Source organism: Nicotiana tomentosiformis, chromosome 1, assembly GCF_000390325.3.
Source record: "Nicotiana tomentosiformis chromosome 1, ASM39032v3, whole genome shotgun sequence".
Lineage (NCBI taxonomy): Eukaryota > Viridiplantae > Streptophyta > Magnoliopsida > Solanales > Solanaceae > Nicotiana > Nicotiana tomentosiformis.
Window position 1 is genome coordinate 53,395,856 of NC_090812.1, and position 11,254 is coordinate 53,407,109.

Consider the following 11,254-nt stretch of genomic DNA (forward strand, 5'->3'; position numbering starts at 1 on the left):
TCTATCAATGAAAACAATAAGTACAATATACGGTCTATCTTTCTCTTTCACCATTGCACGTTTGTTTCAAATCTTTCACCATTACCTTTCAATCGCTCTCATAACCACAAGTTTCAAGATTAAATTAATGAAAAAGCAACAAAGTAGTTCAATATTTTAGAAGCCCCACCCCACCTCTCCTTTGCACCTAGTTTGTGTCATATTTTTTCTATTATATAGAAAAGATAAGTTGGTCGACCAAGGATAGTTTCAAAATTCCGCATATATTGAGGGATAAATTGGTAATTCTGCCACTTAAGCCATAGATACATCTTTGCATACCGTAGCTATCAATGTCTCTCTCTTTAAGAAGCACTCCCCCAGTTTCTCTCTTCATAAGCAAACATACATCTTCATCATAAGGTACTTCTTTTCTTTTTTCAATGATTGTTATGTTTTTGTCTGCTTCGTATTCTCTATCTATGTTTCACAAGCAATATATGTAGGTCATAGTTTTCCAAGTACTCCTCTTCCCCCCCCCCCCCCCCCCCCCCCAATTTCGTTTTTTTTTTTGAACAACCAAAAAAGGATCTTTCTGATGAGGAATATAGAACTTCACAAACAAATTTGAATTACAGATTCCCTGCTACAACAATTTGCGGAATAGCCGCCCCAATATTTTTTAATTATTTGTATACCTATCCCAATCAGATAGTAAGAAAGGGCAACAATGCAGACGAAGAAGATAAATTTGTCAGAAATTGAGTATACTAAAGGAGCCAATCTTCCCTATATCGTAACAAAGAAACAACAAATATTGAAGTAGACTATGCACATATGGTATTTGATGATATGCCTTACCCATCTAATGTTGTTGTGCGCTTACTAATTCCTAAGAGCATTTGCTTTCACTATTTTGTTTCTTTTTTTGATGTTGTTATTTATTTACATTTTTTATACATCGAATCTAAAAAATGATGCACTTTTTATCGAAACAGTTTGTGTACTTACCTTTTGATCTTTAATGGTGTCGTTGAGACAAATATTTTCATGGTATTGATTCGAAATTTCTTCGGTCTCTTTGGAAACGCGGAAGGTGATGCCTCCACTAATAGCTACTTCCTAACTGATGTTTGATAGGATGGAACAAGAGAAAGCTCCAAAGAAGAGACCAAACCCAGCATATGGTCATTTGTTCACATAAACGTAACAAAATTGAAAAAGAGGAAGTATAAAATAGGAGTATCGGAGAGAGGTAAGTGACATAAAGATACTCTTTCAAAGCCGGGATGAACCTTTAAAATAATTCTTTGTACTTGAAAGCAAAAAGGGTACAATAATTTATTTTTACAGTGTTGCCGTTTAGTAATTCTGATGGTGTGCAAATGTGAAATCTTTCCAAAATTCTGTTGTTAGATTATGATGGTCCTATAGAAGTTTAGGTACATAGTATATTCAACAGTCTCCTCTTACACAACAGGAAATTCTAAGAAGAAATGTTAAGAAAAGCAAAGGTCATGTCTTTGGCCACTCTTTCTTTAGTTCATCGTCAAGACAAAGCCAAGTTGGTTGCATATTTAAATGAAATGAAAGAAGTGAAAGTTGGGATGCTTGTAGTGTTAAATTATGATGCTTAAGATTAAGGTAATGGACCAACATTTTAGGATATTCATATGGAGAACATTAATCTGTCTTTGATGATTTGTGATACTTTCATCTAGAAGGCACTATGCATGGTGAGCTTGATGTTTTTTTTTTTGTATTAAAAAAAGGGACTCAGTCCTGTTCTTTATAGGATGTTGTATACCTTTTCAACGCCAGGTACTCTATAATTGCAGTGTGTCATGGATTGTAGAGTCTTTTCTTCCTAATCTTCTTTGTAGGTGTTTTCTTTTAATATAATATGTGTTTTCTAAGTGAACTTCTCTAAATGAAACATATCTAATACCAATGCCTATGCACTTAGCATTACTCAAACACACTGAATGATGTTTTTTCTCCTTTCCTTCTTGTGTAGCACTTACATTGTAGGTAGTATTATTGTCTATATTTCAACATATCGCAGATACATGTATGTAGTATTATTTCCTATATCGACCAGTCTCTTTATTAGCTTATTCATCTGACTACCCAACTTTGTTCTGGCAAACCAATTAATTTTTCATGTTTATGTGTGGTTCTTGCCTTGGTCATAAACATAAATATGAACAATCTGACCATACTTTTTCTTTTGTAGAGAAAGAATACTTTATCATCAATAGTTGTTTATGAAATAAGAACCTTCTATAATATTTATCAGAGACATAGTTGCACTAATAACATGTAGTACTACTCACTATAAAACTATTTATGTGCAGCTCTTGCCTTGGTCGTGAACAGAAGTATGAACAATCTGACCATACTTTTTCTTTTGTTGAGAAAGTGTCACGCCCCAATCTCGAGGAGCGCGACCGGCGCTCAACCGAGTGAACCCGGTCGAGCAAGCCTAGCAAACCTTTCCTACCCGGCTCATTCATGATCCAAAAAGGGAACGCTTCACTATTTATAAAATAGGGGAGAGGTCAGTTATATACATATATAAACGTTGCTAGTTCATTTTTCATTATATACATTATGTCGTAGTTAAGTTCCCAAAATACAACTCGATCCAACGACACCCCAACATACGTACATGACCCACATAAACGTCTATGGAGCCTCTAAGGGTACAAAAGAGTAACATGACAATACCGGCAACAAGGCCCCGGCTATACCTCAAAATATGAAAACTTATACAAAGAAGGACTACATGACCCCAGGAAGAAATGGGGCTCACCAAGGCTGCTGTGATGAGTGTGAGGGAGAACACCACTATCTGCGATCAGCGCTATCTGCGATAGAATCACCTACATCCATTAAAAGATATAGCGCCCCCGGCAAAAGGGACGTTAGTACTGTCGAATAGTACTAGTATGTAAGGCAAACACCAATCTCAGTAGAATGAACAGTGAAACAAAGAGAAGACAGTCACAATAATCAATAAGTACTTCATGAAAATACAAGAAAACACCAAATAAGGATTACACAATTCCCAATTCAATCTTTTCATCTTTTTAGGTTAATAATCTTTGGTGCCAAAGCAACAACTCATAATGCCACCGTGTTTTTTCACAGAGTCCGGTCTCGGCCCGACCGGCTAAGCCATACCAAGTGAGACATATCCATATCCACAATGTAAATCAATAGTTCCAACACAAATGTCACCATGTGTACGGCATGACGTCCGATCTCGGCCCGATCGGCTAAGCCATCTCACTTGAGACATAACCTCTTCCAATTGTTCACTCAATTCACATCTCTTTCCCATCTTTCATTAGATGGAACAAATAGCCTCATTTATTAAATAGTTCTTGGCACTTGGACACATTTTACAATTCAAGTCTTTCCCTTTTTATTCAATCAAATAACGTCAGCATTCGTATCGATAAGTACCGTCATATAAGGCATTGCACACATAAGGGAAGGAACTTGAAAAATCATAGATACGTCCTCAAATAGCATAATGACATGGTAAATATCTAAAACAATGAGGGAACATAAATCTTTCAACCTAACACACTAAGGCAAATAATTCTAGTAAGATCAAGTCGGAACTTACACCAATCATTCGGACACCAGGAGTTCGATTCTAGGAAGAAAAGAGTTAGCCATACATACCTCAATTATGCTTCTTTAGAATCTACAATTTTCCGGAACCCTTAGCAACCTCAATCTATTTAAGCAATATACAAATTGAACCCAAAATTAGGAAAACATTCATGGTTCTAGTTCACTTCTTATTTTTCCCACACTCTTTATTACATGCATGCAAGATAAACAACCCTCATTCCCACAGACCATCTTATTAATACCCCATTATAGCTATGTTTGAAATTAAGAGCTGGGGTGATGAAGTTTTACCTTTTTGGATGAAGAAATTCAGTGCTCTACTTGAGTATTTCCAAGCTTTGAGTGATGGATGAAGATTGATTGATGAAAATTAGTTCCTCCCTCTAGAACCCTCTCTCTCTCTCACACTAGAAATATCATAAATGAGCTCAAAATAGACTAAATGGGTGTTTTAACGGAATGGGGGTTGGGTTTTAAATTAAGAAAAATGGTGCCCCGACACAGGTCTGCGGTCGCATATGCGACCGCATAATGGTTATGCGGTTCGCAAAGTGACCGCATAAATAGCCCTTAGGGGCCTGAACTTACGGCCTAGGTATGCGACCAGTATGCGGTCCGCATACTCGTTCTGCGGTCGCATAATGCACCGCAGAACTCCCTCCGCAAAAACTCAAGAGGGATTATGTGATCGATATGCGGTCCGCATATCAATTATGCGGTCGCATAATCGGCCGCAAAAATGACCTCAAGTTGGCCAAACTTACTGCTTCAGTCTGCGGCCATTATGCGGTCTGCAGAGTGATTATGCGGCAGCATAATGGGCCGTAAAAATGCGTTCTTCTGCGAAATATTTTCCTCTCAGTCCGTAGGGTACTGTTCAATCCAAAAAAGTCCGAACCACGCAGGAATCTAACTTGGCACCACGAAACCCCAAGTTTTTGGTTTAAATTTTTACGGGTCCTTATAGAAAGATTACTCAAGATCATTCGTCCTCGAATGAGGATCAAGGTTTGCTTAACACAGTTTCAGTTGCACCACATAACATCAGCCCCAGATTTGCCTAACTTCCTAACTTTCTGAAAATTTCGCCAGAGTTTCCTTTGTATTTAGACCTATCCACCTGCCAGAGAGCCCCCGAAACACACCTTAGCAACATATATAGAATTAAATGACACAGTAGAATGCAAAATAACCTCAACGGAAGCCTCATAGGGGACATATAACTAGAAAGGAGTGTCTTTATATTAGCCGAGCAAGTGATACAAAACTTAAGGGGAACAATTTTATAGAGCTATTACATGGCTATTCAAATAAATGAGGGTACTTCTTTTTCATTTCATTCTCGGCTTCCCAAGTAGCTTCTTCGACTTGCTGGTTTCGCCATAATACCTTTACGGATGCAATTTCTTTGTTCTTCAACTTCCGGACCTGTCTATCAAGGATAGCAACCAGAATCTCTTCATATGACAGTTCTTCACTGATCTCGATGGTCTCAACCGGCACAATAGCGGACGGATCTCCAACTACCTTCTTCAACATGGACACATGGAATACCGGGTGCACTAATGACAGCTCAGGTGGTAGCTCAAGCTTGTACGCCACCTGACCTATCCTTTGAATGATTTTATATGGCCCGACATACCTCGGACTTAATTTCCCTTTCTTTCCAAACCGCATGATCCCCTTCATGGGAGATACCTTCAAGAACACCCAATCATTTTCCTTGAATTCTAAGTCTCTGCGACGAACATCCGAATAGAATTTTTGACGACTTTGAGCAGTTTTCAACCGCTCTTTTATGATCTTAACCTTTTTCATAGCCTGATGCACAAGGTCTGGTCCTATTAGTTCAGCTTCTCTAATCTCGAACCACCCAATCGACGATCTACATCTTCTACCATACAAGGCCTCAAACGGCGCCATTTGAATACTGGCATGGAAGCTGTTGTTATAAGCAAATTCTATGAGCGGCAAATGATCATCCCAGCTACCCTTGAAGTCAAGCACACACGCACGCAACATGTCCTCAAGCGTCTGAATAGTTCGCTCTGCTTGCCCTTCAGTTTTGTGGATGAATAGCCGTGCTAAGATTTACCTGCGTACCCAAACCTTGCTGAAATTTCTTCCAGAAATTAGCTGTGAACTGGGCCCCTCGATCGAAAATGATGGAAACTAGAGTGCCATGAAGCCTGATTATTTCTTTGATATACAATTGAGCATATTGTTCCGCAGTGTCGGTGGATTTAACTGGCAAGAAGTGTGCTGATTTCGTGAGTCGATCCACGATCACCCAAATTGAGTCAAACTTACGCAGAGTGCGCGGTAACCCTACCACAAAATCCATATTGATCATTTCCCATTTCCACATTGGAATTTCCATACTCTGTGCTAACCCACCGGGCCTTTGATGCTCGGCCTTCACTTGTTGACAGTTTGAACATTGTGCCACAAAGTCCGCCACACCCCTCTTCATGTCATTCCACCAGTAAACTTCCTTGAGATCATGATACATTTTTGTAGAACCTGGGTGCACGGAATATCTAGAAGTATGAGCTTCTGCCATGATTCTTTCCCGAAGACCATCTACGTTTGGAACACATAGTCGTCCTTGGTACCGTAATGTACCGTCATTCGTGCCAAGAGAAAAAGCCGTAGTCCTGTGTTTATGAATCCCCTCCTTCAGTTGCACCAACATTGGATCATTGTATTGCTTCTCCTTGACCTCCGTCACAAGCAATGATTCCGCCCTATTCCGCACAATCACTCCCCCTTTATTGGAGTCCACAAGACGAACTCCCAAACTGGCCAACTGGTGAACCTCCCGGGCCAAGGGCCTTTGACATGCCTCCAAGTGAACCAAACTACCCATAGACTTCCGAATAAAAGCATTCGCCACCACATTAGCTTTCCCCGGATGATACAAAATGTCGATGTCATAATCTTTGAGCAATTCGAGCCACCTTCTCTGCCTTAAGTTCAATTCCTTCTGCTTGAAAATGTATTGAAGACTCTTGTGATCCGTGAATACATCTACATGGACTCCATACAAATAATGACGCCAAATTTTTAATGCAAAAACCATCGCCGCAAGCTCTAAGTCATGAGTTGGATAGTTCTTTTCATGATTCTTAAGTTGCCTTGAAGCATATGCTATTACCTTACCATGTTGCATTAATACACACCCAAGACCGATCCTTGAAGCATCGCAATATACCACAAACCCCTCGGTACCCTCTGGCAGGGTCAATACCAGTGCCGAAGTCAATCTTGATTTCAATTCCTGGAAGCTTCTTTCACAAGTATCGGACCACTGGAACTTAACCGCCTTCTGCGTCAATTTGGTTAATGGAGAGGCAAGAGTGGAGAACCCCTCCACGAACCTCCTATAATACCCGACCAAACCCTAGAAACTGCGAATCTCTGTTGGATTAGTAGGTCTAGGCCAATTCTTCACCGCTGCAATCTTTTGAGGATCAACCTTAATTCCTTCTCTGGAGACGACATGACCCAGGAATGTAACAGATTCGAGCCAAAATTCACATTTCGAAAACTTTGCATACAATTGGTATTGATGAAGAGTCTAGAGAACTGCCCTGAGGTGATCGGCGTGATCCTCACGACTTCGTGAATACCCAAGGATGTCGTCAATGAATACTATCACAAAGGAGTCGAGGAACGGCTTGAAGACTCGATTCATAAGATCCATGAAAGATGTTGAGGCATTTGTTAGCCCGAAAGACATTACCAAAAATTCAAAGTGCCCATACCGGGTTCTAAAAGCTGTTTTCGGAATATCCTGCTCTCTTACCTTCAATTGATGGTACCCGGACCGCAAATCAATTTTGGAGAAGAACTTAGCACCTTGTAATTGATCAAACAAATCATCTATTCTAGGCAATGAGTATTTGTTTTTGATTGTGACTTTTTTGAGTTGCCGGTAATCAATACACATCCGCAGCGATCCATCTTTCTTTCTGACAAAGAGAACCGGTGCGTCCCAAGGTGACACACTCGGTCGGATGAAACCTTTCTCTAGCAAATCCCTTAGTTGTTCCTTTAGCTCTTTTATTTCCGCCGGCGCAATTCTATAAGGTGGAATGGATATAGGCTGCGTGCCCAGCATCACATCAATCCCAAAATCAATCTCCCTGTCTGGAGGAATTCCAGGGAGCTCATCCGGAAATACATCGGGGAATTCATTCACAGTTGATACAGATTCAAGTGTAGGCACCTCAGTAGTGGTGTCCGTAACTCGGACCAAATGATAAATACACCCCTTCCTGATCATCTTCGTAGCCTTAAGGTGAGAAATAAACCTACCTTTTGGCATAACATTATTCCCCTCCCACTCAACGGCTGGCTCGTTAGGAAACTCAAGCCTCATGATTCTGGCTCGACAATCGAGTTTGGCAAAACATGAATAAAGCCAATCCATTCCCATTATTACGTCAAAATCAATCATCCCTAGTTTAATAAGATCGGCCATGGTATCCCGACCACGCATCGTGACAACACAATCCCTATAAACTCGTGCGGCCATAATAGACTCGCCAACTGGAGTAGATACAGAGAACGGCTCATGAAGCTGTTTCGATTCTATTCCGAAGCTCGTAGCAACATAAGGAGTAACATAGGACAAAGAAGATCCGGGATCAATAAGAGCATACACATCATGAGATTGAACAGTGACGATATCTGATGTAGCCTTTGCACTCTGTCGACCACTCATAGCATAGAATCGGCTGGGTCCTCCCGAACTCTGTGCACCACCCCTAGTTGCACTACGCCCTGTGGGTGCTGGAGAGCTCCGAACTGGAGGGGGTGCTGAAGATGTAACGGTTGTAGGACCGGATGACTGAGCTGTGCCCCTGCCTGCACCCTGACGGGATGCACGACACTCCCTCTGAATATGACCTCTCATTCCGCATCCATAACATACTGGCATGTCCAAGTAGCAGACTCCCGAATGTATCCTCCCACACTTAGGGCATGAGACCCTCTGCTGCTGCTGCTGGAATCTCCCTCTTGATCGACCATGATGGTGGGACCCTCTGCTTCCCTGACCGGGCCTAAAGCGACTCCCCTGCTGCTGACCGTGCCCTGATGGCGGGGCACTAGCTGAAGACTTAGCATAAGACTGGGATGGCCCTGATGATCCTCCCCGAAAGGCTGATCTCCCACCTCCGAATGCATCCCCAAGGTTGCCCGCTGATCGAGCCCTACTACTACTTTCCCATTCCATCCTGAACTTTAACTTTCGAGCCTCCGTAGCTTGGGCAAATGCCACCATCTTTTCATAGTTCATGTCAGAATTTAGAGCAGCTGTGGCAGCCTCATTAATAACTAAAGGGCTAAGGCCCCGCACAAATCGACGCACCCTAGTCTCCATAGTCGGCATCATATGAGCAACATACTTTGACAGGCGCACAAACTCCATGTGATATTCCCACACACTCTTACTACCCTGTTTAAGGGTCTCAAACTCCACAACACGGGCTACCTTAGTCTCGGCAGGCAAGAAATGGTCTATGAAGGCATCCGCAAGCTCACTCCATCCCGCCGGAGGGCTCCCCTCCTCACGGGAATCCTCCTACATCTCAAACCAGGAATATGCCACCCCTTTCAGACGATAGAAGGCCAATTCTACTCCCTCTGTCTCCGTAACACGCATAACTCGGAGAGTCTTATGCATCTCATCAATAAAATCCTGAGGGTCTGCCGCGGGATCAGTACCAGTGAACACTGGAGGGTCTAACTGAATGAACCTGTTAACCCTGGAACCGGAAGAATCTCCTTGCAAGCTAAATGAGGTGGGTATAACATTTGACCTCTGATCCTGGGAAGCTACTAACTGAGTCAGCATCTGAATAGCTTCCCTAAGATCCCCATCGGAAATACCGGGACTAGGAGCTGAGGCTGGAGGCGGAACAGGTATATCGGCGGGAGGGATTGTGGCACCCTCTGCGGGTGTAGGAACTGGGATAGTCTGTTCTGGAGTAGACGAATCAGGCAGTGTGATAGTAGGGGGATTATCCTCACCCGCATTATCAAGCAAGGGATCAATAAGCACTCCTGGGATGGTATTGGCTTCTTGGCCAATTCTCGCTCTCTTCTTAGGTGCCATTTACTGAAAGTTAGAACAATGCACGAGTTAGGGAAAAACAACCTCACGTTCCGCTCTATCGCACGATATAGAACAACAATGAAGGGTATCATTCTTAAATGTCAAAGTAGCCCCCTAATTATAGATGTGGTCGACAACACACCGATAAAAAGGGCTCTACTAGACACGACTCCGAGACATCCTAGGATACTTTAAAATCTTAGGCTCTGATACCAAGTTTGTCACGCCCCAACCTCGAGGAGCACGACCGGCGCTCAACCGAGTGAACCCGGTCGAGCAAGCCTAGTAAACCTTTCCTACCCGGCTCATTCATGATCCAAAAAGGGAACGCGTCACCATTTGTAAAACAGGAGAGAGGTCAGTTATATAAATATATAAACGTTGCTAGTTTATTTTTCATTATATACATTATGTCGTAGTTAAGTTCCCAAAATACAACTCGATCCAACGACACCCCAACATATGTACATGACCCACATAAACGTCTACGGAGCCTCTAAGGGTACAAAAGATCAACATGACAATACTGGCAACAAGGCCCCAGCTATACCTCAAAATATGAAAACTTATACAAAGAAGGACTACATGACCCCGGGAAAAAATGGGGCTCACCAAGGCTACTGTGATGAGTGTGAGGGAGAACACCACTATCTGCGATCAGCGCTATCTACGATAAAACCACCTACATCCATTAAAAGATGTAGCGCCCCCGGCAAAAGGGACGTTAGTACTGTCGAATAGTACTAGTATGTAAGGCAAACACCAATCTCAGTAGAATGAACAGTGAAACAAAGAGAAGGCAGTCACAATAATCAATAAGTACTTCATGAAAATACAAGAAAACACCAAATAAGGATTACACAATTCCCAATTCAATCTTTTCATCTTTTTAGGTTAATAATCTTTAGTGCCAAAGCCACAACTCATAATGCCACTGTGTTTTTACACGGAGTCCGGTATCGGCCCGACTGGCTAAGCTATCCTAAGTGAGACATATCCATATCCACAATGTAAATCAATAGTTCCAACACAAATGCCACCATGTGTACGGCATGGCGTCCGATCTCGGCCCGATCGGCTAAGTCATCTCACTTGAGACATAACCTCTTCCAATTATTCACTCAATTCACATCTCTTTCCCATCTTTCATTACATGGCACAAACAACCTCATTTATTAAATAATTCTTGGCACTTGGGCACATTTTACAATTCAAGTCTTTCCCTTTTTATTCAATCAAATAACATCATCATTCGTGTCGATAAGTGCTATCATATAAGGCATTGCACACATAAGGGAAGGAACTTGAAAAATCGTAGATACGTCCTCAAATAGCATAATGACATGGTAAATATCTAAAACAATGAGGGAACATAAATCTTTCAACCTAACACACTAAGGCAAATAATTCTAGTAAGATCAAGTCGGAACTTACACCAATTATTCGGACACCAGAAGTTCGATTCTAGGAAGAAAAGAGTTAGCCATACATACCTCAATTGCG

General features: G+C 41.9%; 1 long non-coding RNA gene across 1 annotated transcript; it reads left to right on the plus strand.

Moving 5' to 3' along the window:
* On the plus strand, nucleotides 1-1,587 carry LOC138896990 (uncharacterized). Its single transcript, XR_011410703.1, has 2 exons — nucleotides 1-402; nucleotides 1,120-1,587. It is a non-coding gene; the product is annotated as an uncharacterized lncRNA (long non-coding RNA).
* The last annotated feature ends 9,667 nt before the right edge of the window (nucleotides 1,588-11,254 follow it).